The following is a 6000-nucleotide window of genomic DNA, read 5'->3' as shown; positions in this document are numbered from 1 at the left end:
AAAAAAAGAGAGTCCCTTCATATATGGGTATTAAGCAAGGAAGAGAGGAATCATTTGGCCTATTTATAGATCGAGTAGCAGACGCCATACAGGCGGCCGGGGTGCCCGATTATCTCAGAGGCACTATACTAAAGCAGTGTGCTATACAAAATAGTAATCCGGCCACACGCAACATCTTAGCTACATTGCCAGGGACATGGACTATCGAGGAAGGACTAGAAAGGATGGCTCAGGTACCGGTAGGGCCACAGGCAATGTTAGTTGAGGCAGTAAAGGAACTAGGGAATAGTTTAAAGGAACACGCGCAGGCTACGCAGAGTCAAGTTCTTGCAGCCCTTGCTCCTTTGCAAGCCTCCGTTCAACGATTAAATGCTACTGGATCACCTCGCCCACGATGCTACCGTTGCGGCGCTGCTGGACACATCAGACGGAACTGCGACGCCGGCTCAGTATGGTGCAGAAACTGCCGGTCGGACAACCACAATGAGACTGCATGTCGCGCTTCTAAACCGGGAAACGGACGATTCAGCGGGAAAAGCCGCCCCGCGCCGACACAAAAAGAGGCTGCATATCCGGCAGCACTCAATCCCTTCAGCTCAGACCAGCCACAAGCGGAAGCCTCGGCTTGGACCTGGCAACAGCAGTAGATTGTACCCTGTTGGACTCAAAGCCTGTCAGCATTGCTACCGGCACACAGGGACCAATCTGTATCAATGGACAAGCTGTCGGAGCACTACTTATAGGTCGTTCATCAGCCACCATGCTGGGACTTAATGTGTTGGTGGGACTGATTGATAAGGATTACCACGGTGAGATCCAGATCATGGCCCACACGTTATTTCCACCGCTCTTCATCGCTAAAGGCACCAAGGTGGCGCAACTAATTCCCCTACCACATCTTGCGGGAGCCCTTCCACCACTGCAAGAGCAGCCACAAGGGCAAGGAGCCTTTGGATCTACAGGACAAATGGCCCTACTAACTGTCGGCTTGCGCCAAAGGCCACAACGCCCGGTTGCTGTGCAATACGCCAACCTAACTATATCACTTGTTGCTCTTCTAGACACTGGCGCTGACATCTCCATAATCAGCACGCATAAGTGGCCGGCTCAATGGCCGACCTACGCGAGCAACGCCACGGTCTCAGGAGTAGGAGGATTGACCCTTGCTCGCAAATCACCCCTTCTACGATGGACCATAGGGGACAAGGTACCATCTGGGTTCCCAGCCGTTGGGTAAGGCCCGCCATCGACCACCCTGAAGTCGCCGCTGAAGGTGACCCGACTAATCACCGTAAACCAACGGACTGAGACCGCTGCGCCTGAGTGTGAACCATGAGGTCGCAAAGACAGAAATTAATTGTACAGTCTGTGGGGTCTGTAACCCCTAGGTATTATGTGCATGCTATTTGCTTAGAAGTTGAAACAGAGAAAATGGTTAATTTAGGTATAGAAAGCTTTATAGTAGTTGCCTTAGTTGTAAGCATAAGAGCCATCCCATATAGCGAGATGTTTGACCCACGAGAAAATGTGTGGATAACTTTAGCTCGGTCACTCAACACGACCAGCTTTTGTGCAAGCCTAGCAACACCCCGCTCCCCATTTACTACGTGCCTTATAGGGGTGCTCTTGGAGACTGATTGGGTCTGTCCGGATGGCTGAGAAACCTTTTACAGACGGGATTGCTAGTCTTAATCATTGTACTAATAGCATTGCTTTGTGTGAGTTGTGTGTTGTCTTGTATGAAAACCCTTGTGTTACGGATGTTTAACCAAGCCTATGTCATTCAAAATAAAAACGGGGGAATTGTGGGAGAATGGCTAGCTGAGAAGGGTCACGTAGACATGATCCAGCTGGCCGAGCAAAAGCTTGAGAAACATCGGATTCAGCCCCCGTAACTACTGGGCTGGTAAAGACACCTTGTCCTTGACTATAATTGTTGTATGATAACAGGGAGGTTGCAGCTGCTCAGGCATGGGAAAAGAGGATGAAAGTAACTGTAAAGAAGGAACCAAGGGCGGAGTTGATCTTTCTAAGAACTAACCAATCATGAGCTTAACTTTTGTAATATGTATGAGCTAATTATGTTAGAACATAAAAGGCCACTGTGTGAATCAATAAACGAAGCTTGCTGATCACTCATATTGAGTGGCCCTGTCTTCCCTCCGTCGCGACAGATAAACACTGCAGTAACTTGGTCTGATGTCACAGTTGACCACGTTTGGAGGAGGAGGTTGGACTAGAAACTGCCTAAGGTCCCCTCCAACATAAATTATTTTATAATCCTGCGATCCTGTGATTGTTCAGTTTATTGTGGAAACGGGTTTTTTTCCATCCATATAAATGAACTTTCCATTTATCGTTATAATCGACTTGGCATTAATTACTATTCATTATAAACATCTGCTTGACTGCTGACTCTTGACTTTTCATAATTACTGCTGTATTTATCTTTCAGATTTGTAATATTTTATTTCATTTACATATAGACTCAATGCTTACAAGAAGAGATGTAATGGTTATTTAGAACACTTGGGAGAATGTGTTTAGCTTTCCTAGTTTAGATGCCAGAAAAGCATCTGCTAGTTTACTCATAATAAGGACATTTACCTTTTTTAAGTAGTTTTAACATCATCTAGCAGGGGGATGGTATATGGGCTACGATTATTCCAGCTCTAATAAGCCAGAAAAAGAATAATGCACTTTTGGGAAGTGAAGAAAGTGTTATCTCAGTGTTCCTAACACTTCTATTGCTGTGCTATTTGTATTACAAACGAGACAAATGATAGTCTAAGCCTGGAATGCCTAGATTGTAGAGGACTTAAATTGTTTTCATGTTGGCACCATGTCAAATGGAACCTTTCACAGTGCTGTTACACTTAAATTTTCTTTGAACTTGTGACTAAAAGGGAGAAGCATTCCTTTTTAAAGAGGCGCCATTCTTGATTTTTCAGTTTTTAGGTGAAAAAAAAAAAATAATGGAATGTGGAGGGGGTTTGTCAGATGATTAAAAAACATAAGACAATTTTAAAATTATTTGTCCTCCTTGTTCTCAAATAAAAATGGAAAAGGTAACAGAGAGGAGCCAGTCTCCTACTGCCTTGCATATAGTATAGGTCCTCTACAATCTGTGAAATGTGAGTGAAGAGAAAAAAGAACCCTGCAGGAAAAATCATTAGATTTACATCTAGTGATTTATATCTACCCTGAGATTGGTTTTGACAGAGTAAACAGATAAATCCAAGTGCCTTTAATAAAACCTATAGCATGTGCTTTAAGGTTTTTGCTACATCAGAAGAGCCGAATAATTGCAGAAGAGAGAACGCAGTTTTGAATTCCTTAAGCCTGCTGAGCGCTAAGCAGATGCGCAGCCCAGGAACAACCTGCCCGTCTCTCCCCACATTATGCTGGAAGTTGTCACATTTACTCATGTCTTCTTGCAGAGTCGACAGGTTGAGCACATCGTAATATGATTCAGTGAAAATGAAGTGACCCAGGAAAGACCTACTATTTAAACTGTTTAATCTAACCTGTCTCATTTTGACTATATTAGCAAATCACCCCAGCAAATCATTGGGAACAATAAACACAGGCAAGAAGTTGACAAACAGCTGGGAGTGGTAATGTCCTTTACCAACATGGTGGAACTGAGAAGACATCACCCATTCAGAACTTAATGCTCCTACACAGGAGAGCCTGGATCCTGTAAATCCAAATGCAAGACAGAGTATTAGACCTTATTTGTTTTGATGTACTCCTTAAGCAATTGTGCTGCATACATAAAGCATGTGTTAAATACAGTATTTAAAGCTGCAAAGTTAAGATTTCAAGAATTAGGAAATATCAGAACCAAGATTTTAATACACCTTTCCTTTAGTCCAGTTGGGCACTTACCTCGTTTTCTGTCTGAGTTGGAAGATATGTGTGTTGATTTATAAACATCAGGCATTCATGTATATGGAGTTTGCAAAAATATCAAAGTGTATATGTATTGGGATCCATACTGAGATTGTACAGGCAATTCAAACCCTGGCTTTTCCTATTACAAAAGCTAAGAATCCAATTTAGCAACCCAACCATTGCTTTAACACACTTGTGTAATTTCCTGTAACAGCTGCTCATCCCTCCATATATCATCAAATCGGAATCTGGGCCTTTTAACTCTCCAACAAGGATTTGAGTCAAATGTAAGTTCACTGACTGTCATGTAGCAATGGGGTAAAATTAGATGGCTGAAATTTCCATTTTCATCAGCTATGTCCTGCTCTCCTTTGATAGAGCCTGGTGTACCCAGGGAAGGGTCTCTACTGGTTAGCTCGTGAAGCATGTTCTGAAAATTGTGTTGGTCGGGATGATGTATGAAGGTAAATTGAAAAAAGGTTCCTATGCCAGTTGAAAACATCAGCTGCTCAGGAGTTGCTTCAGAAACTGTTCAACCACTCTTGCTATATGTACGCTTAACGCTAAGGACAGGAAAAGTGACCGAAGACCATTTCCATTGACCAATTTGAATTTATTCTGGGTATAACTGAGTTGTACGGATGAGCAGTGGAAGATTATTGTCTCAGAGTGGAACAACAACAGCTATCATGCTCACTGAGGACTAGCTGGTAGGGTTCTGGTCCAGTTTACCAGCTGCGCTGCTACAGAAAGATTGATTTATTGTCGCTTCAGAAGGAACTATATAGGCCTGGCTGCTAGAGTATTCAGGTTCAGTGCTTTTGAACCAGGCTGAAAGCTCTTGAAGAACCTAAGTTAAAAAAAAAGGCATTAATTATTTTTATAAACGTTCTGCACTCATGAGGGTATATATGCAGCACATTTCTATAAAGAGAGCTTTGTCCCAGATGAAGTCCTTAGATCTTCTCAAAACAAACAAAAAAGGTTTTGATAATAATAGAATATACTGAAGATACACAGGTTTCTGTAAACCTTCTTCTATAGCAAATGCAAACAAATCATTCACACATACCCACCAAAAGCAGAAGACAGCTTTCTGAAAAATGTCCTTTCAATGACGTTCACACGAAATATGATAGAAACCCCATATATATCACTTAAACTTAGTGTTTGCTGTAGATACTGTATTAGCTGATCAAGTTATCAAATCAGCATGCATAGATGTGGTCAATGTTTGGAGCCTTTGATCTTCCTCTTCCCTCCATAAGTTCTATGTGAGTTTGGGGAAAGATGTGGCATTTTCAGCTCAGAAAATTACAAAGCAGAAGCAGGGCTGTGGTGTGGGATAATAATTATTTCACAGGACAAAGCTTGGGTTGCTACTGCTTTCCGTTATGGAGCAAAAGTATGTAAATCATATCAGATAAACACTTTAGCTGGGTAGATACATTGAAGGAAATGTTTAATGGATTATTTAAATAAATTAAAAAATAACTCACATAGATTCCTAGTCATCTATCTATAGCTCTGAACGATGGAAATTATCCATCTTGAATTCTCATGATTCTTCAGTATTGGTTACTTCATTTGCATAAAATGAATAGAATAAATTGTTACGAATCCAAAAATATACGGTTGCCAGGATACATCTTGCTAGATGCAAATGAAAATGGGTTTGTGCCGACCAGCTTAAAATAGTTTGGTACTTAGACATTTTCTTATTAACATTAATAGTGATAAATGAAACATTACATATCCAGTACGCTATTAAAATTGTTACTATTGGTTTTGCAATAGGAAGAAACTCTGAACTAATTTTTGTACAATGTAATTCCACTAAAATACCCTGCAGTTTCATTGTAGAAGCAGCATACAGAATGAACAAATATTCCATATTTCCTTCTTGATAAACTTCTGAATCCAAACTGTAAGCTCCCAGTTAATTTTTTTTATGATTTTCAGTGCTACAGCATTAACAACAAGCATCTATCAGTGTATAGGCACACTCTTTTTATGCTTTCTCCGTGTGTATGTGGATAAGGTAGTTACAGTTGAGAACCATACCCAAAAATGTCCTAGGGTCTAACCACATCCTTATACAAT

Source organism: Numenius arquata, chromosome 9 (genome assembly GCF_964106895.1).
Source record: "Numenius arquata chromosome 9, bNumArq3.hap1.1, whole genome shotgun sequence".
NCBI classification, from domain to species: Eukaryota; Metazoa; Chordata; class Aves; order Charadriiformes; family Scolopacidae; genus Numenius; species Numenius arquata.
Note: the sequence above shows the minus strand (reverse complement) of the source record.